Consider the following 22,518-nt stretch of genomic DNA (forward strand, 5'->3'; position numbering starts at 1 on the left):
AGTGACCATCCTGTGACGAGTGATGGAAGGCAGATATGCTTTTTTGTTGCGATAAGGCTGCATAGACAACTGGCCACGACTCGCTGCGTTACATGTGTAAAGACTGGAGGGGTATTTGTACTTCTGCCCTCTTATATGGTTGGAGTACAGTGAGTTCCCAAGCTCACACAAAGGAATGTCCACACGCTATGTTAGGTGATTAACACAGCTTCTTTATATAAAATAAGGTTCAGATAAATATATACATATAAATAAAAACACTTTGTACTTTGGTAATACTCTTCTAATAATGGCAATACTATATATACTCTATGTGGTACTGCACATGCTTTTAGATTCAATTTAAAATGCACCCACAGCTCGCAGTTTAAAACTCATAGCAATCATAAGCAGGGTGTAGCTTCATAGATTAAGGAAGAAAGGCAGATATGTTTCAGAACAAAGTCAGTATAATTTCTTTAGACTTAAATAGTGATGCTATGTTAGGACCCCATCCCCCCCACCTGGGCAACCTGCAAGGGAAAAGTTAGGGTGTACCTTATCTTGTCTATTACAGCCCAGTCCATAAATGTTCAATAATGTTCTACTTTACTTCTATAGGTTCTACTACCCCAAAGTACCTGAGATGCCACAGACGCACAGGATCCAACATGTATCTCGGTCCCCTGGATGATTCCTGTGGCTGGAAGAAGCTCTTCCTTGTCACAGTACCTTTGGTGTCTTGGCAGGCAAAATGGTGGAGTTTCATGGCTTTACTCAAAGGGACCCCTTGAAGATGGAACCCCTTAGCAAGAAGCAGTCACTAGGATCCTAAGGCCAAGAGCAAAGGAGGAACCAGACAGTGTTGGAAAGGCAGCACTTTTGATCTTTGCAGTGGTCTCAGTTGGCAGGTCGTTACTCCGGCTGTGGATGTCTCTTGAAGGTGAAACTTCCTGTGGACTCCGAAAAGGCCTGGCAGAAGAAGATACGATCCTTGGAGACTTTGGATGCCTTTCAGTGACAACGTGAGCAGTGGCAGAAGAGTCAGGTTTCTGGATTTCTCAACTTACTGACTTTTGGTTTTTCGGTGTAGCAGCTGCAGCACGGACCTCTAGATGGCTTCTGGTGACTTGGACTCGTCTCTGGCCTGGACTATTGACCCTCCCCAAGGCTGGACCCTCGGGGCATCTTCTTCGGTTTTTGGTAGTGGGAAACCCACCGGCAGACCTTCCTCTGCACACAGCGAACTGATCTTCTTCGGTGGGAAGAAGTGGTCAGATGTCATGTCAGGGATGTCCCTTGAAAGGTTGTTTGATCAGATGTAACTTTCACAGCTTTGGGTGTCAATCAGCACTAAGCCCTCTACTGGTCAAGCTGGTATCCAGCAGTCACGAACACTTCTCCTGATCCTGGGTGACACAACTGGACTTTCTCAGATTGAGATGTCCAAGCACTCCTCTTCTGGACTCACGAAGACCCCATCTTCAGACGGCAGGGACAAAGGACTGGTTTACAGGGTTTTTTTGATGAAGAGTAGCAGGTGCAAAATGGTCCCTCATAGCTCAGGAAGAGGTTGACTACCCAGGACCTCTCTTGGATCAGTCCTCGGAAGAACACAGCAGCTTTCAGATTACTTGAAGAAATGCAGCAGCAGAATTCCTCCTCCAGCCGGGCTCCAGGGAACAGCTTCTTCTTGCTTCAGCTTTGACTTCAGCTTCTGAACTTAGCTTCTGAACAAATTGGTGAGTGAGGGGTCCTTAGTTCAACACATTTGTTCCCCATTCACTCAGGCTGAGCCAGACTCAATCAGCCAATCATACACAAATGCATTCATGCAGGCAGGCAGCCAATCAGGCTCATGGGCATTCAGGCCATTCACCCAAACCAGGCACCCATAGCACAGAATGTGGATTGGAGCAAGCACCAAGCCTTTCAAAAGGCTTCACTGCATTCACTCAAGTTGGAGTAAGCACCAAGTCTTTCGGAAGACTACACTGCATTCACTCCAGTTTCAGTCATGGCTGGCCCATGCATTGTGTCACACAACCAAAACCAGACACCCACAACACAGAATGTGAGTTGGCTTCAGACTCCATTCATACAGGTCCCACCCACAGGGTGTATCCACAACACACCGTCTCTGGGAAGTCTCCAGTCAGTCTTACAGGAGGCAGTCATAGAGCCATATATGGTCTTTACACCCAACAGCCATTCGGGGAGAAAGGGACAGAGTCAGGGTTTGACAGGACTTTGGGAAATAAGGGGTATGGGCAATAGAAACAAAAAGGCTACAGTGGCCATCATTGTACAGATATCCATTGATTTCTATGGCAGGACCTGGATGTCCCAAAAATGGAGGACACGCGGAGCCACTGTCAAGTCAGCATGTAGCTTCCACCAGCCCATATCCTGCTCTGTGGGGAACACACAGGTGCCCAAAAACATACACAAGTGTGTACCCCCACCAATGGGTCCCATAATGGTATCCTATGGGTGTTGTTCACTAAAAGGAAAAATGAAGAGCTGCACTGCTAGAGGTCCAGAATGGACCTCAGAGGCAGAAAAGATACAGAAAACACACACAGAGAAGTGGTAGGACAAGGACTAGGAGGCCCTGTCCCTCCAAAAGACATTTCCAGCATCACAGCATCTCACCCAGCATGCACCTGAATGTAGACGATTCAGTGAGCACAGCAATGCACATTCCTTCTGAAACTCTTGAAGTAAAATTCTGATATTTGGGGTGAAAGTCATTCAGTCATTTGAACATGGGTACTTATAGGCAGTTACCATATGATCATATTAACATCCCTGTATGTAAATTATAGTGTGGCGGTCGTATAGGTGAGTTCCTTAGGTAAGCAAAAAAAGAATTGCTAATAACCTTTGACTCGCATGACGAATATGGCTGAACATTTGCAGACCATTTTGTACACACGGGTCCCCACCCTAACTCCTCCCAATACCCTCCCCGGACTGGACATTTTAGGAAATATCCTTTAAAAAATAGTTATTGAGGAAACAAAAAAAGCAGCTTCGGCTAGTCCCCATTAATTTTCCATAGACAAAAAAGGTAAATTTTAGCCAGACTGCACAGCAAAAACCGATGTACGGAATTGGACCAGGTCCGAAACAACTTGGGCACGAAGCACTGACCTGTGATCCTTTAGGAATCTGGGGTTATTGTATCCAGTACTTTTATTAAATGTCATGGAGAAGGGGATGTTCCCTTCCCTCAAATATATAGAGATATCTCCCAGAGTGCTTTGCAGCAGAGAGGCTGAGAGGCATTTCAGAAACGAAAAAGCAGCCATTTCCTCCTACAATTCTTTTGCTAATAACAGTTGATTTGCTGCATGGATTTGAATGAAATTCTCAAAATGTTACGTTTGTCAAGGGCCTCCCAAACTGCATATTTTGGGAACAAAACATTGGTGAATGGAAAAGTTATTAAGAAAACAAAACACTGCAGTTTCACAGTTTTCAGCCCATTCATTTTCCCATAGAGAAAAAGTGCAGTTTTTGAACATCCGTAATGAGAAATACGCTGGGCAGATTTGGGTCACATAAGAAACAACTAGGGCACAAAGCATGGACTTAAATGTCTTGACTGGTTTGGCGGGAAAACCATCCAGTAGTTTTTAAGATATTCGACAGAGAACCGGGTGCCACCTGTGCCTTAAAACCTTTATATCGTCTTGGTGCTTTTCAGCAGAGAGGTTGAGAGAGGCTACTAACATTTGACTTGATGGATGGATTTGGATGAACATTTCTAAACCAAAGGTTTGTCAAGGACGCGTCCCAAACAGGACATTTTGAGAAAAATTCCTTAAAAAATGAAAAAGTTATTAAGAGACATAAAAACACAGTTTTCAGCCTACTCGCACTACTTTTCCCATAGAGAAAAAGAGCAGTTTTTGAACAGCCGTAGCTTGAAAATCGCTAGGCAGATTTGAATTAGAAACAATTTGGGCACAAAGCATTGACTTAATTTCCTCGACTGGTTTGCGGGTAAATCCATCCAGTAGTTTTTAATACATTTTACTGAGACATGGGGTGCCACCCTGTTCCTTAAAACCTTTTATGTATATCAGCTTTGGTGCTTTGCAGCAGAAAGACTTTTCAGAAATGAAACCCCTCCCCCTTTTTTTTGCCTATGCACGTAATTCCCCCCGATATTACCTGGAGAAGCCGCAAATGAAAGAACTCAAAACGCCATTTGGAGGAGGAAAAAGGATGTCATCAAACACCCCCCATGACATTACAGAGTCTAATAACGTTCTCGACTTCAGAAAGAGACTTAAAACTCTTCTGTTTATGTAGTGTGAGGGTCTGGGAGTAAGAGACAGACACAACGGTGGCATATTGATTGATAAAAACTTTTATTCACAACAATATAAAGGGGGTTGGAGGAAATCCTAACTAGCCCTATATCTAAGAGGGGCTTCCTGCCTCAACAAAATTAGCTAATGAAACTGTCAGTGTCAGAATGCCCAAATTATAGTTACCATCCTGTGTTCCATTCCTAACCTATCCCTCACAAGCTAAACTTAACAAAAGGAGAAAAAGGGAAATGTATTTTGGCTGCCGCCCTGCAGCCCAGCTTTGCAGTTCCAAAATGAAAGTTTAAAAACGGTGTAGAAAAGCAAACAAAAGTTCCACCAGGCTTGTGGGTTGATTCCCTTTCCCCAGAGCCTTTCCGGTGTTGCACAAAGTTTGTTCTTGGTGAGCAGACACAGCTCCCATGGGCTGTGACAAAGTAAAATAGCCTGGTACTTTCTCCCAAGCTGTGCTATGACATTTCCTCTCGCTTGTTGTGGGTCCTAGAACCTGTTGTCTATACCCCTCTCCCTGGTCCACTCTCTTGCCAAATCAGATACACCACTTTCCTCAATTCACAGTTTTGTTTCTCTGCATTTACTTTCACCCGCAGCCTTGGTTTACTCTCCTGCCATGCTCTTTAAGTGTTAATGTCACATATAAAGTTTATATTCCTCTTGAATAAAGTTTGGGGAGCTTTTCTCCAATCTGGGTCCCAGAACCCTTTCACGTGCTCAGACACAGTGGCCCTCATTACGACCCTGGCAGAAAGCAACCGACCGGACCGCCATAGCGTAAATAGCGTTTCCGCCATTGCACGACGGAGCAAAGTGCGGCTCATTCCGACCCATCGGGCACGAGCACCACGCCATGGCGGAAGTGCAAAGTCCGCGATGGCGGAAATGACCCCAAAACGGCCCACACCGCCGCCGTACGGCGCCCTAGGTGCAATTCCGCCACCCCTCTTAGCGGTCACCGCAATGAGCGGCAATCGGAAAGTACGGTGACCGTAAATATACGGAAACGGAAGTAAAAACATGGTCCCGGAACAGGAAACATCACGCCGTACACCTATAAAAACACTATTTCCACACAACCATTAAAAATACTACCCTGAGACACATCCCAACCCGACATCCACCCTAGTGAAACCAAGAAAAATGGGAAAAGTAGCGAAGAAAGCGTGCGACCGCAAGCGGCAGGTCCACTTCTCCCGTGAGGAACTCACCGTGCTCACAGAGACCCTCCAGGAGAATGCTGCCGTCGTCTTCTCCACGCAAATGACCAGGACGGCACTTGCGAACAAGAAGGCCATATGGGCCCTGGTGGCACAGCGGGTAAGTGCGGTGGGGACCGCACCCCGCAACCCACAGCAATGCAGAAAGCGATGGGACGACCTGCGGATCCGCGTCCGTAGCATACTTTCTGCCAACCGCAACATTGCCACAGCTACCGGGGGAGGATCGGAATCACCCATCAAGCTGACCCCCTGGGAAGAAATCTGTGCCTCCACCATTGGAATGGAGAGTATAGAGGGAGTCGGAGGGATGGAGAAAGGAGTGCAGACATCCGAAGAATCAGGTAGGTGTCCCAAATAAAACAATGCTAAAACCACAATGTCCAATCATGTGAAGTACCACGTGTCCACATAGTGCAACAGTAACACATGTCCAGGAGAACATCCACATACATAGGCCCGATAGCACACTTCAAAACTCACATTAAATACATAAATAATTAAAAATCCTAAAAACACCCTTTACACGTGCAGCAGGCACACCCTAACTGCAGGCTGCAAAACAACTGCACCCTCACTCCACACAAAAAAGAAACCACCTCCAAGGCCCCAACCCAAATCACCCTCAGGTACCACCCCAATGCATGTGATACATTGCCATTCCAATTCCCACAGACCCATCAATAACGCTCGCCCTCTTCTACTCCACCACAGGGTCCGATTCAAACGACGAGCTCCAGGACACCCCTACCAGCACACCTGCAAAGAGGGCCAAGACCAACGGCCAAAGACCCTCCACCTCAGCTGCACGCATCAAGACACGGCAGCAGGACAAATCAAGTGGCAGCACACAGGAGGGAACTCCAACAGGCACCCCAGCAGCCAGCATGCCCACAACAGCACCACCACAGGTCCCCCCAATGGATGCCACAGTAGGCACTGCTTCTGGTGGCAGCAGCACCATAAGTGACACTGCATTAATGGCAGCATGCTCCGACACAGAAAACGGGGATGTCGAAGTCAGATCCATCCATGACCTGTCTCAATCCCCCTGTATGTTCCATCCCGTACACCATGAGGATACCACGCAGGGGCACCCACAAGACGACGACTGGCCATCCCCCACAAGCCCTGTGGCAAGGCAACATGAGGTGACCAGCCCCTCTGTGACACCACCGCAAATGGCCATGGCACAGCAGAGGCAACAGTCCCTCGACCAGGTAATCGTGCAACAGCAGCAACTGGCCACGCTCCTCAAGGACCATGCCGATGAATGTGGGGGCACTAAGGCAGACATAGAAACATCAACTGAGACACTTAGGGTAGAAATGGAGAGAAGCACCGAGAGCCTGAGAGTACAAATGGAGAGAAGCACCGAGAGCCTGAGGGGGGAACTGCATGCGACGTCCAAAGACGTATGTGCCGAACTTGCCGCTGTGCGCCGTGTGCTCACTGAGCTCTCACAAACCCTTAGGGACATGCATGGACGTGAGCAGGCAGAGACATCATCCGTTGCAAGTTCCGTCCAGGGCAGCCCCCAACGTAGATCAGGGAGGAACCTGCGCTCCACAGGCAGGGGTGCCCCTGATACCCGGAGAGGGGGCTTGCAATAGCGACTGCCCACTGACAATGAGCATCTCTGGACACTGGTGTTCGGGGGGGAGGTAGGAGGGTGGAGGGGGTGTGTTGGGCTCACTTGGGTGGCGGGTCGATGGGGTGTGTAACATGATTTCACATATGCCATAAACAATGCACGATTATCCAATGAGATGTGTGGACATTGATCTTTGTGTACGAGGCCATTATAGGCGTACAGTCCCTATTGTGCATGTTCCGGACACACACAGTGCCACAAGTTCCGTGTCCATGTATCAGCCACCAGGCGTGAGTGCTAGAAGCATGCATCTATGATATGCTGACGAATGTCACGGCCCTCCTGTGCCTCGCAGACTCCTTGAGGTGCTGCCACATCCCCACCCTCATCATGACCATCTTCAGGTGCTTGCAGTTCTGCGTCAGGGGGCATGGGCACATTTCTACGTACGCACATGTTGTGTAGCATGACACATGCCATGACCATCTTTGCAACCTTCTCATGGCGGTACAGGAGTGCCCCGCCAGACCTGCTGAGGCAGCGGAAACGAGTCTTCAGTAGGCCGAATGCCTGTTCTATGACTACACGGGTACGTGAGTGGGCATGGTTGTAGTCCTCCTCATGCTGGTCCCGTGGGTTCCGGAGTGGTGTAAGGAGCCATCTCTTCAGTGGATACCCGGCATCACCTGTATGTGGACAATAAAGGATGTTTGAGGAATGCCATTGCTACGTACGCACCCCCCCCTTCCTGCTAGGTCATTGGCGCATCACATACCCCACATTATCATGCTTGAAATGAGACTCACCGAGTAGCCAGGATCTGTTCCCTGCGTGTCGCTCCATGTAGCGTGGTATTGTAGAGTTCCTCAAGACCATAGAATCATGGGTCGATCCAGGGAATCGGGCACAACAATGTGTAATGATCCTGTTGGAGTCACACACCATTTGTACATTCAGAGAATGAAATTGTTTTCGGTTGCGGTACTGGGCCTCCATGGCATGTGGGACGACCAATTCCACATGGGTGCTGTCGATGGCACCAATGCAACCCGGTATGCCGCCAAGTGCATGGAATCCCACTTTTGTGTTCGTAATTTCCTGCTCCGAGCGCGGTAGAGAGATGTAGTCGTCTGCGTGCCTCAGGAGGGCATCGAGCACTTACAATAGTGTCCGTGAGAACAGTGGCTGTGAAATGCCATGCAACTGTCCGACTGTGTGCTGGTAGGTGCCTGTGGCCAGGAAGTGGAGTACAGACACCACCTTCAGTAGGGGTGGGATGGCGGTTGGGCTATCTATCATGCTGGCAAGGTCAGCCTGTGTCATGTCCACAATGGCGGTTATGGTGTCCCGGTCCAAACGGTAGAGGGTGTGGATCTGCTCATCAGTGAGGTCGAACGGATGTGCTCGGAGGCGTGGGATTGCGGGCTGCCTGCGTGGTGGTAGTGGCTGTGCTGGCGGCCCTTGCTGGCCCTGCCTTGCCCTCCTCCTCCTCCTGCGTCTCCTCCGTGCGGCCGGTTGTTGTAGTAGTTGGGGTTCGTCTTCTTCTTGAAGTTGGAGTACTTGCAGTGCTATCAGGTCCCCCAGGGCCAACATCGCTAGTCCTGCCGGTAGCATTTCGGAGTGGGTGTGGTTGTGTGAGGGGGTTGGGTGTGCAATTTATGTGTTTTCAGGCTGTATAGCCTCCACCTGTGGTGATTCATTCCACCTGTGCAAGCTGCAATCCCCTTTGGGCGAGCACGTCCCGCACACAACGCTGCAATTCGACGAATGGCATCTTGCTATTACAATCATGTATTTGTTCCCGATGGCAGTGTAAAATTGGTTGATATGTTCATTCTGCTATGGTCCCATTGGTTCACATACTATCTTTGCAGTCGCGAACAGACTTGTGAAGGGTCAGTGGAACGTAGTACTCGAGTTACGGTGGACCCTCATGCAACACTGTACCGAGGTTCACCGACGGGCGGGGCGTCCCATTTGTGAGTGAAGCCAGTTGCCATTTTCACACACAGCCGCACTAGATGGATTAATTTGTGATTTCAAGCGGCCACAGATGCCTTTTCGACGTGATGTTCCAAATGAGGAATTCGAAGGACAGCGCTTTCGGTTTTCAGCTAGCGGCGAGGAGACGCCCACAGGTCTGACTGCAAATATAACGTTCTATTGTTCAATGTCCTTGGGACAGGGGCCATGGCGAGAATGCAATGATTGATATGAATGGTATGGGATGCGCAATAGCGTAGTGGACGATGAGGCCGGACGTTCCCAAATACATGTTACTTCACAACACTGGAATTACGGGCTGGAGCACAGTGGATTTTGCAGGCTGCATAACGCACAGACTCAATGGAAATTTCACATGTTATGTGAGTATGAAATCAGGCGTTTTCATTACGGGATGAGGGAATGATGTATGGATGCATGGACAGATGATTTCATACAGAGTTTGCCATGTACGGGGCTTCTTGGAATCTATCCACCTCCCCTGCGCTATGTGATGCAGGGCTGCCATAGTGGGACCATCATCTATCTGGCCTTGTTGAACCCTCCCTGTCTCGACGCGCCTTCAGACACTTGTGTCTATGCACGTTACTAATCCCATCTGATGGATTCTGTTTTGACAGACGCATGCACAGTAACACTCGTTTGTAATAGTGTTTTCACCTCGATATAGATAGTTATGATTCGCAAGTGGTTTTTGGGTGGTGATGATCCCTTGGAGTGGGCTAGCATGCATATGGCTGTGGATTTTGTGTGATCATTGAAGTGAGTAATTCAAATGCAGTTCTGATGCCCATACTATTCTTTTTCATTTCATTTGGGTGACAGGTATCTCCTCCCCTTTTGCCACTGCCATCTGTATGCCACTCCTGCAGATGGATTTTACTCCCGACACCTGCTGCTTCGTGTTAATCAGTGGAGCACCATTACGATCTTATGGGACGATCGCCAATGGGCCACATGCCCTTACGCAGTACTAGTGGCTAGGAGCAACATTTCAGCCTTTCAGCTGGACTAGTGCCTCCCTAATGGGACGGCCCTGTGGTTCGAGGCGCTTCCATGTTGCCTTTTCGTATGAGAATGTAGGCCCTGTGTACCATGAGGGAACAGGGCGTCACACAAGAAGTATCTGGTCATTTATTGCGGATGCAGCCCACAATGGTGAATTATATTTTGGGGTTTATGGCCTAATGGCTGTATGGGCTTGGTGAATTTGTTGTGCATTAAATTTCTATTCTGATATGAACCGTGTAGCGTTCTTCTTTGCAAGTGATGTGGCATATTCCTATTTGGGGAGCGATGTATTGTGAGGAGATCTGCATTGGGTTCCAGCTTCGGAGTATAGTTGCGTGCTACTGTGCTGGGCGCGTTTGCCTACGGAGCCCAGTGAGGTCAGGGATTAGGGCTGCCATTATGACTGTTTTAATGATGTCATGCTCAGGGGCGGGGGATTAGCTTTTGTGTAACAGATGCCGGTCAGCCAGGTGGATTGGTGGAATGATGTGATTATCAGAATATGGCTGGTCACAGGTGCCTGTGTTTGCGTGCGTTTCTTGGAGGGAGACTGAGGTCATGTCCATTTGTGTAGCTTCTGTATTCGTGCCATCTGTGCCCTGCAGCTCCCGTTGGCCCCTCTTGAGGTTCATTTGTTTGTTGGCAGGCATGGGTGACATGTACATTTCACTGGTTGCATTGTGTGACTTCATTGCACCTACGAGGAGTTATGCAATGTGGCCAGGGAGTGGTGTGCAGGCACTCAGTAGGGCCGTTTACGGTTGGTTCGCGATGCCGTACTTCTCACCATGGCGGAATGGTACTTTCCGCCGTGCTTGGTGGCGTTAGGTGCATGTCCGCTAGGGTCAGAATTCGCGTACCGTTGCGCCATGGTGGTAATTACGGTTTGGCATGGCGCGCGTGCGCGTACTTGGTGCAGTTAGCGTTGGCGTTCACTACGGTGTCGCTAATGGCATCGTACTTTACGGTGACGGGTCATGATCGCACCGAGCGCTATTCGATGGCGGTATTGCATTTCCGCCATCGTTTTTCGATTTCCGCCAGGGTCGTAATGAGGGCCAGTGTTCCTTTTATCCAATGGGCCTCATTCCGAGGCTGGCGCTATCCATGGAGTAAAGAGCACCATGGTAAGCAACCATGGAGCTATTTACTCCATGGAAATCCGGCATGGTGAATGGAGTAATTACCGGTCCATTCCAAGGTTGGAGGGACCGGTAATTCCCCATTCACCATACCGGTTCCCCATCCCCATTCCTGCCCCCATAGGAGTCAATGGGAATGGGGAAGGAGTACATTACGGCACGGTAAATTACGGTGCCGTAATTTACTCCAAGGTCCCTTTGCGGGTTGGATTTTTAACGCCTGCTAAAAGCAGGCGTTAAATGCCAACCCGCAAAAGGGAACTCGGAATATGGTGGTAAGTGTTAACGGTCACCGTTGCCATTAACGGTGACCGTTAACCCTTACCTCCAGCCTCGGAATGAGGCCCATTGTCTGGTAAGGCAGAGAAGCAGTTCATAGCATCATAATGTCCAGTGTCTTAGTGAGTTCTACATTTATATCATCTGGTAAGGCGGAGAGGCAGTTCATAGCATCATAACGTCTAGTACCTTAGTGAGTTCTGCATTTATATCATCTGGTAAGGCAGACAGGCAGTTCATAGCATCATAACGTCCAGTGTCTTGGTGAATTCTACATTTATATTATCTGGTAAGGCAGTGAGGCAGTTCATAGCATCATAATGTCCAGTGTCTTAGTGAGTTCTACATTTATATTGTCTGGTAAGGAGGAGAGGCAGTTCATAGCATCATAATGTCCAGTGTCTTAGTGAGTTCTACATTTATATTGTCTGGTAAGGAGGAGAGGCAGTTCATAGCATCATAATGTCCAGTGTATTAGTGAGTTCTACATTTATATTGTCTGGTAAGGCCATGAGGCAGTTCATAGCATCATAATGTCCAGTGTCTTAGTGAGTTCTACATTTATATTATCTGGTAAGGCAGAGAAGCAGTTCATAGCATCATAATTTCCAGTGCCTTAGTGAGTTCTACATTTATATCATCTGGTAAGGCGGAGAGGCAGTTCATAGCATCATAACGTCCAGTACCTTAGTGAGTTCTGCATTTATATCATCTGGTAAGGCAGACAGGCAGTTCATAGCATCATAACGTCCAGTGTCTTGGTGAATTCTACATTTATATTATCTGGTAAGGCAGTGAGGCAGTTCATAGCATCATAACGTCCAGTGTCTTGGTGAATTCTACATTTATATTATCTGGTAAGGCAGTGAGGCAGTTCATAGCATCATAACGTCCAGTGTCTTGGTGAATTCTACATTTATATTATCTGGTAAGGCAGTGAGGCAGTTCATAGCATCATAATGTCCAGTGTCTTAGTGAGTTCTACATTTATATTGTCTGGTAAGGAGGAGAGGCAGTTCATAGCATCATAATGTCCAGTGTCTTAGTGAGTTCTACATTTATATTGTCTGGTAAGGAGGAGAGGCAGTTCATAGCATCATAATGTCCAGTGTATTGGTGAGTTCTACATTTATATTGTCTGGTAAGGCCATGAGGCAGTTCATAGCATCATAATGTCCAGTGTCTTAGTGAGTTCTACATTTATATTATCTGGTAAGGCCATGAGGCAGTTCATAGCATCATAATGTCCAGTGTCTTAGTGAGTTCTACATTTATATTATCTGGTAAGGCAGAGAAGCAGTTCATAGCATCATAATGTCCAGTGCCTTAGTGAGTTCTACATTTATATCATCTGGTAAGGCGGAGAGGCAGTTCATAGCATCATAACGTCCAGTACCTTAGTGAGTTCTGCATTTATATCATCTGGTAAGGCAGACAGGCAGTTCATAGCATCATAACGTCCAGTGTCTTGGTGAATTCTACATTTATATTATCTGGTAAGGCAGTGAGGCAGTTCATAGCATCATAATGTCCAGTGTCTTAGTGAGTTATGCATTTATATTATCTGGTAAGGCGGAGAGGCAGTTCATAGCATCATAATGTCCAGTGTCTTAGTGAGTTCTACATTTATATTATCTGGTAAGGCAGTGAGGCAGTTCATAGCATCATAATGTCCAGTGTCTTAGTGAGTTCTGCATTTATATTATCTGGTAAGGCGGAGAGGCAGTTCATAGCATCATAATGTCCAGTGTCTTAGTGAGTTCTACATTTATATTATCTGGTAAGGCAGAGAAGCAGTTCATAGCATCATAATGTCCAGTGCCTTAGTGAGTTCTACATTTATATTATCTGGTAAGGCGGAGGGGCAGTTCATAGCATCATAATGTCCAGTGTCTTAGTGAGTTCTACATTTATATCATAATGTCCAGTGTATTAGTGAGTTCTACATTTATATTGTCTGGTAAGGAGGAGAGGCAGTTCATAGCATCACGGAGAGGCAGTTCATAGCATCGTAACGTCCAGTGTATTAGTGAGTTCTACATTTATATAATCTGGTAACGCGGAGAGGAAGTTCATAGCATCATAATGTCCAGTGTCTTAGTGAGTTCTACATTTATATCATAATGTCCAGTGTATTAGTGAGTTCTACATTTATATTATCTGGTAAGGCGGAGAGGCAGTTCATAGCATCATATTGTCCAGTGTTTTAGTGAGTTCTACATTTATATTGTCTGGTAAGGAGGAGAGGCAGTTCATAGCATCATAATGTCCAGTGTATTAGTGAGTTCTACATTTATATAATCTGGTAACGCGGAGAGGAAGTTCATAGCATCATAATGTCCAGTGTCTTAGTGAGTTCGACATTTATATTATCTGGTAAGGTGGAGAGGCAGTTCATAGCATCATAATGTCCAGTGTCTTAGTGAGTTCTGCATTTATATTGTCTGGTACGGAGGAGAGGCAGTTCATAGCATCATAATGTCCAGTGTCTTAGTGATTTCTGCATTTATATTGTCTGGTACGGAGGAGAGGCAGTTCATAGCATCATAATGTCCAGTGTCTTAGTGAGTTCTACATTTATATTGTCTGGTAAGGTGGAGAGGCAGTTCATAGCATCATAATGTCCAGTGTCTTAGTGAGTTCGACATTTATATTATCTGGTAAGGTGGAGAGGCAGTTCATAGCATCATAATGTCCAGTGTCTTAGTGAGTTCGACATTTATATTATCTGGTAAGGTGGAGAGGCAGTTCATAGCATCATAATGTCCAGTGTCTTAGTGAGTTCTGCATTTATATTGTCTGGTACGGAGGAGAGGCAGTTCATAGCATCATAATGTCCAGTGTCTTAGTGATTTCTGCATTTATATTGTCTGGTACGGAGGAGAGGCAGTTCATAGCATCATAATGTCCAGTGTCTTAGTGAGTTCTACATTTATATTGTCTGGTAAGGTGGAGAGGCAGTTCATAGCATCATAATGCCTAGTGTCTTAGTGAGTTCTACATTTATATTGTCTGGTAAGGTGGAGAGGCAGTTCATAGCATCATAATGTCCAGTGTCTTAGTGAGCTCTACATTTATATTGTCTGGTAAGGAGGAGAGGCAGTTCATAGCATCTTAATGTCCAGTGTCTTAGTGAGTTCTGCATTTATATTATCTGGTAAGGCGGAGAGCCAGTTCATAGCATCTTAATGTCCAGTGTCTTAGTGAGTTCTGCATTTATATTGTCTGGTAAGGCGGAGAGGCAGTTCATAGCATCATAATGTCCAGTCTCTTAGCGAGTTCTACATTTATATTATCTGGTAAGGCGGAGAGGCAGTTCATAGCATCATAACGTCCAGTGTCTTAGTGAGTTCTACATTTATATTATCTGGTAAGGTGGAGAGGCAGTTCATAGCATCATAATGTCCAGTGTCTTAGTGAGTTCTACATTTATATTATCTGGTAAGGTGGAGAGGCAGTTCATAGCATCATAATGTCCAGTGTCTTAGTGAGTTCTACATTTATATTATCTGGTAAGGTGGAGAGGCAGTTCATAGCATCATAATGTCCATTGTCTTAGTGAGTTCTACATTTATATTATCTGGTAAGGCGGAGAGGCAGTTCATAGCATCTTAATGTCCAGTGTCTTAGTGAGTTCTGCATTTATATTATCTGGTAAGGCGTAGAGGCATTTCATAGCATCATAATGTCCAGTGTCTTAGTGAGTTCTGCATTTATATTGTCTGGTAAGGCCATGAGGCAGTTCATAGCATCATAATGTCCAGTGTCTTAGTGAGTTCTGCATTTATATTGTCTGGTAAGGTGGAGAGGCAGTTCATAGCATCATAATGTCCAGTGTCTTAGCGAGTTCTACATTTATATTATCTGGTAAGGCGGAGAGGCAGTTCATAGCATCATAATGTCCAGTGTCTTAGTGAGTTCTGCATTTATATTATCTGGTAAGGCGGAGAGGCAGTTCATAGCATCATAATGTCCAGTGTCTTAGTGAGTTCTGCATTTATATTATCTGGTAAGGCGGAGAGGCAGTTCCTAGCATCATAATGTCCAGTGTCTTAGTGAGATCTGCATTTATATTATCTGGTAACGCGGAGAGGCAGTTCACAGCATCATAATGTCCAGTGTCTTAGTGAGTTCTACATTTATATTAGCTGGTAAGGTGGAGAGGCAGTTCATAGCATCGTAATGTCCAGTGTCTTAGTGAGTTCTGCATTTATATTGTCTGGTAAGGCCATGAGGCAGTTCATAGCATCATAATGTCCAGTGTCTTAGTGAGTTCTGCATTTATATTATCTGGTAAGGTGGAGAGGCAGTTCATAGCATCATAATGTCCAGTGTCTTAGCGAGTTCTACATTTATATTATCTGGTAAGGCGGAGAGGCAGTTCATAGCATCATAATGTCCAGTGTATTAGTGAGTTCTACATTTATATTATCTGGTAAGGTGGAGAGGCAGTTCATAGCATTTTTGCTTGATCACATACAGAACAGGTGCTGATAACGTGGCTCTTCAAACAATAGCGGTCCTGCCGCTTCCCCACCCCTTTCTGGTCACAGAGCTGAGACCACTCTGGTGGTATGAGAGGGACCTATGTCCCTATGAAATGAAAATATTGTCACACCTTGAGCAGTTATAGGGTTTTTGTGGTAATGCAATTTCTTGGAAGTAATATCAGGGGTTCCGTTGCAAAGAAACTGCTGCCAAACACACATCTTTTCTTATTTGGGTTCTCTGTGATGTATTTTCTCCAACGTATAATTAGATTTCCCTTTGCAATGAACACCTTTTGCCACTTGGTACATTTATAGGCCTTGTTCTGTGTAGCTGCCTGATGCAGCACTTCTGCCTCACAACCCATTTCATTTTCAAGGGGTGGGTCCCCTGCAATGGAATGCCCGGAAAAGGAATGTTTGGGTCAGGGGGGCAAGCTTTGCCCTGTACAAAATGAAGGTCAGTAAGATAAAGGCTTAAGGTGAAAGCCACATTCCCCAACAAAGTTCTGGGGGCCGGGGGGTTGCTGTCTGGAAGCAGAAAGGACTGTGCTTGCTTACCTGCTCCATGCCATTTCCCATCAGGATTCACTCCACTTCTGAAATGGAAACTGCATGGAAGCATGATCCACGTGTTAGCGGGAGCAAGACTCCTGGCTGTATTTATTTCCTGGGTGAGCCCCAAACGAGACTTTGCCCCATTACACTGTGCATGTGCCACAGGGGCCATGTTGCACTGGGCTGCCCTGCTGCAATGAGTGCAGCAGTATCCCCAAACTACGTGTTTTTTGTTTAACTGTGAAATTATGGCACAGTGGCTAGAAAGCCATACCCTCCTCCCCCACCCACTGGGACACTAAATAGTTTGAATGCAGCTCCTGCAGATTCGTTTTTTCTTGAAAAAACCTGATCACGTCCAGGACACCCTCATGCTTTCTCACCAGGAAGGTGCCTCAACATTATCATGAGATGTTTCTTTATGATGAAAGCCTTGTAACACCCAGTATATTTAAAGAGATTCTGTGTGGTATAGATTGTTTTAATCCAATCTGTGTGGCACTTCATGCAATGACATTGTGTCTCCTCCCTGTAACAGCTGCCCCTTATACGAATCAGAAAATGTATGTGGTTTCACACCAGTGTAGTATTTCTTTATTCCAATTATAATTTTATTTAAGAGCCAACACTGCCAAATAAAAAGTGATTCCACATAGAAGACATCATAAAGTGAATACAACACACATCCTAAATCCATTCCTAAAATGAAAAATACCTTTCTACTTAGGAGGATAAACACAGTTTAAAAGTCTTAAATTATGTGCAAAAAGACGCACAAGAGATAGAACAGACACAAATGCAGAATGAGGAGGGACACACAGTAAATCATCAAATACAGAGCTCATTAATGGAAAAACAAATACTGTTGCATCTTTTCACACTGGATCGCTTCGTTTTTTGATAACTACTTTTAAGACCCAATCACTGAATATTGGTTTATGGTCCATATCCAAATCCTTCATAATCTACCTCTTCTTTTTTCAACCGTGAAAGCACAGGAAATCCACAGATATGTGTGTGCTTCTGGGAGATACTGCAATATAACACCCACGGGGCACCCAGAACCGCATGCAGTCATGAACCTCGCTCAGAAATGAATTTACTCAACGGCACCCTCAAACCCTTCTGCTATCATGAACCTCTTTCAGGAATTAATCTATTCAGGGCTTCCTAAAAAAGATGAGAAGCACGAAGGGCCGCAGGACATGGCCAGAACCGTTCAGAATGGATTAGTCATAACATAGCCACCTAGGCAGAGGACCAATAGAATCAAATAACACTACCCCTTGCTCACCACTTTACCTGCACTTTATTTTCCCAAATCCCTAAACTCACAACAGCGCTATTTCCTCTTCTGCCATAACACAGTGCAGTATTTCTGATGTAGCAATAGCACAAACTTCTGCCAGAAGGTTTAGGAACATCCAGACAATGTATACTGTTCAGCTTCGGGACAGTTTTGATGCAGCGTCAGATCTTCCTTCAGATAACAGCCTGGACACTCTCAGTAGATTTACATGGTCCAGGCGTAGCAGTCAAATAATTGTGAAAAGTCTTTTTTACTGTGAGAACATTCACATGGCGTCTCACGTGTATGAATTCTTTGAACCAATATATTATTCTTGTAACCTGATCACATCATAACATTCCAATTCATCCTCACCAGTGTGGCCATGATGGTGTTTTATTCGTTAATGCTTTCATTGAAAGTCTTTCTGCACTTTAGAACACTAATATGGTTTCATAGAGTGAAGCATTTCAGATGTAACAATAGAACGCTTTTGGCAGAAAGATTTGCCAAATTGCACAAATGTATGTTTGCTAGTTAGAATGAGTTCTTTTATTACTGATCAGCTGTGTCTTTGTGAGGAAATCCTTGCCAGACTCAGTACATGTAAATGATTTCACAAAATTCTGGTATTTTAGATGCACAGAGAGACCGTTTGAATGACCGAAAGTTTGCCACACACTGAACATATGGGATACATTACTCACCATAATCGTATTTCTGATGCTTGTATCTGCTTAGATTCACATGCTGTGCATAGGCCGACATCTAGTGGAAGCTGCAAAGTATTACAGTTTGTTTTTCGAAACTCGAAAATGGGCGTCAACAGAGGGCGTGCGAGTAATACTATCCCTAGTGTGACGTCCACTGTACCCAAGATCCCTCACGCGTCTAGGATCCTCAGATTGTATTTTTTCTGACATGAGGTAGCATGAGGAGTAGCATGAGTACAGATAATCCAAGCAGATAGATAGAAAGGTAAGACTAAAAGCAACTATGCGCCTTCTCTCAGAGGGGAGGAAGGGTGGGTCGCATGTGAATCTAAGCAGATACAAGCATCAGAAATACGATTACGGTGAGTAATGTATCCCTTCTGAGGCTTGTGGAATCTGCTTAGATCACATGCTGTGCATAGATTAGCGAGCAGTACCTGAAGAAGGAGGTGGGATGTGAGAAGGGTCATGAGCAAATAAGTGTCTTAGAACCGCTTGTCCAAATTGTGTATCTGCCTTGGAATGGGTGTCAATGCAGTAATGCTGAGTAAAAGTGTGAATAGAGCTCCAAGTAGCTGCTTTGCAAATGGTGTCAAGGGGTACATTTGCAATGAAAGCCAGAGTGGCCCCAATGCCTCTAGTAGAGTGGGCTCTTGGCGTGAAAGGCAGAGTTCTTTCAGAGAGTGAGTAACAATGCTGGATACAGTTAATAATCCACTTCGAGATGGCACCTTTAGAGACGCGATCCTCCTCTCTGCCTGTAGCTACGCAGACAAACAGTTGATCTGTTTTCCTTAGCGGTCTGGTTTTATTTACATAGTAGAGGACCGCCCTACGCACATCTAGGGTGTGTAGTTTCACCTCGGCCGAGCTTTGAGGGTCTTGGAAGAAAGCCGGAAGCTCAATGGACTGGTTTACGTGGAATTTAGATATAAACTTAGGTGAGAACCTAGGGTGTGTGCGTAAAACCAGTTTGTCTTTATGGACAGTAAGGAAGGGATCCTGCACTGACAGAGCCTGAATTTCACTGACCCTTCTTATAGAAGTAATAGCTACTAAGAAGGACGTTTTATAAGTCAGGTGTTTGAGACTGCTTTTATGCATGGGCTTGAAAGGGGGGCCCATGAACTTAGATAGCACCACATTAAGGTCCCACCCTGGTGGTGGGTTTGAAATAGGAGGGTGAAGTCTCTTTACTCCTTCCATGAAGGCTTTAACTACTGGTACTTTCCACCACGAGACCGTGTTATGGGAAGTGGTGTATGCCGACAGGGCTGCCAGGTGTACTTTCAGTGAGTTAAAAAACAATCCTGCATCTAGCAGGTGGAGCATGTATGTAACAATAGTGGAAGGAGTGCAATCAACAGGGTTGATTTGTCTACTCTGGCACCAGATAACGAACCTCTTCCACTTGTCAAAGTAACAGTGCCTTGTGTTTGGTTTCCTAGATTCCTTTAGGATGTCCATACACCTCTGTGGTAAATTGAGATGTCCAAACTCTATGACCTCAGGAGCCATGCTGCCAGGTTCATTGAGTTGGGTTGCTGATGCACTGTTTGACCTTGGTGCTGGGACAGTAGGTTGTACCAGGCTGGAAGTTGGATGGGCTCGCACACCGCCATCCTGCGTAGGTGTTGGAACCACGGTTGTCTTGCCCACATGGGAGCAACTAGGACGAGCGTCATCGACTCTCTGTTCATCTTGTTGACCACCTTCCTGATGAGAGGAGTTGGTGGAAAAGCGTACGCAAACATCCCTGACCAGTACATCCACAGGGCGTTCCCCTGGGAGTCTGGTTGGGGGAACCTGGATGCAAATCCTGGGCAGTGTCTGTTTTCGCTTGTGGAGAATAAGTCTATAGTGGGGAAACCCCACTGAGAGAAGATATCTTCTACGACCTCTCTGTGTAGAACCCATTCGTGTTCCTCTGGGAGGGAGTCTCTGCTCAGAGCATCCGCTAGGGAATTGAGCTCCCCTGGAACATGTTGTGATGACAGGAAGATGTTCCGTCTGAGTGCCCATATCCAGATTTTCTGGGCAAGTTTGGACAGATTTGGTGAACGAGTTCCTCCTTGGTTGTTCAGGTAGAACATGGCTGTTGTGCTGTCCGTCCGGATTTGCACTGACAGGTTTAGTAGGTGGGGCTCGAACGCTTGAAGCGCTCTCAATACTGCCAGAAGCTCTAGCAGGTTGATGTGGTTCTTGGCGACTGAGGGAGACCAAAGACCCTAAGCTGTGTGGTGGAGATGGTGATCTCCCCCCCCGGTCAGACATGCATCGGTAGTGACTACTGCCTGTACTTCGGGATCGTAAAAGGGTTTTCCCTGTGCAAGATTCTCTCTTGTCCACCAGTGAAGGCTTTGTACTAGTGTTGGCGAAACGACCACTAGATCGTCCCACTGACCACTTGCCTGAGACCACTGTTTCGCCAACCATTCCTGCATGGGACGCATGCGCAGGCCCGCGTGCGGGACCAGGTAAATACATGACGCCATCATGCCCAGCAAACGCATTGCTTTGCGTACCGTTATTTGGTGACCGGACTGATATTGCGGAATTTGCAGTAGTATATTCCGAATTCTTTCCTCTGAAGGAAATGTCAACCCCTCTTGAGTATCTAGGATTGCTCCTAGGAACTGTTTGGAGGTGCTTGGCACCAGGCTTGACTTTTTCTCGTTGATTGAGAAGCCTAATTCGTGGAGGAGGTCGATAGTCCTTTGAATGTTTGTCCTGCAAATTGCTGGGGTTTCCCCCGTTATGAGCCAGTCATCCAGATAAGGGTACACCGGGATTGCCTCCCTGCGTAGGTGTGCAGCCACCACCGCCAGTACCTTGGTGAATACCTTTGGTGCTGAAGCTATCCCGAAGGGCAGTATCTTGAATTGGTAGTGCCGACTGTCCATCTTGAAGCGCAAGTACCTTCTGTGCGCTGGGAACATGGAAATATGAAAATAGGCATCTTTCATATCCAAGGTTGCCATGTAATCCCTCTTTTTTAGGAGGGGGATTACCTCTTGTAGCGTAGTCATACGAAACATTTGGGGCTTGACATACTTGTTGGCAGGCCGTAAGTCCAATACTGGGCGCATTGTCAAATCTTTTTTTGGCACAAGGAAGTAAGTTGAATAAATACCCTTGTTTACATGGTGTCCCGGGACGAGTTCTATCGCATCCTTTGCTAGCAGAATGGCGATCTCCTCGAGGAGAATCTTCTGATGTTCTAAAGAGTGTAATCTTTGTTGTGGAGGATGGTTCCGGGGACGCTGCAGTAGTTCTATACAGTACCCCTCGGATACTGTTGACAGCACCCATCTGTCTGATGTGATCCCTTCCCAAGCCTGGGTGAAGTTGGAAATGCGTCCCCCTACTGGGGTTGCGTGAGAAGGGACCCTGAACTGAGCGTCACTGCTTTGGTGGAGGCGTGCCGCCTCCTTTACTGGGGCTGCCTCTGCCTTTACCACGTCCTCTTCTATTACCCCTACCGTAACCCTGGGTAGACTGTTGGCTGTTGTTGTTCCACTGTGTACCCTGCCCCTGGGAATAGTTAGACCCTCTCTGGGAATTTTGGCCGCGTGGGCGACGAAAATTACTATTCCCTCTCTGGTTAGGGGGTTTATTGGTTAACTGGCCAAGGGACTTGAGTGTCTCGTATTCGTCCTTGGCATTCTTCAGCGTGTCCTCGACCGCCTTACCAAACAACAGATCGGCTTCCACCGGTTTGTCCAACAATGATGCCTGGGTTTCTGCCTTAAAACCAGACTGCCGTAACCACACATGTCTCTTGATAACAGTACCTTCTGCTATCAATCTGCCTGCGTTGTCCGCGGCGTCAAAAGTTGCTTTTAAAATGCAACCAGACACGGCTCTACCCACTGCGGAAATTCGTGCTAACTGGCCCTTTAAGGG

The sequence above is a fragment of the Ambystoma mexicanum genome, chromosome 5p (genome assembly GCF_040938575.1).
Source record: "Ambystoma mexicanum isolate Mex_15411 chromosome 5p, UKY_AmexF1_1, whole genome shotgun sequence".
In the NCBI taxonomy this organism is placed as follows: domain Eukaryota; kingdom Metazoa; phylum Chordata; class Amphibia; order Caudata; family Ambystomatidae; genus Ambystoma; species Ambystoma mexicanum.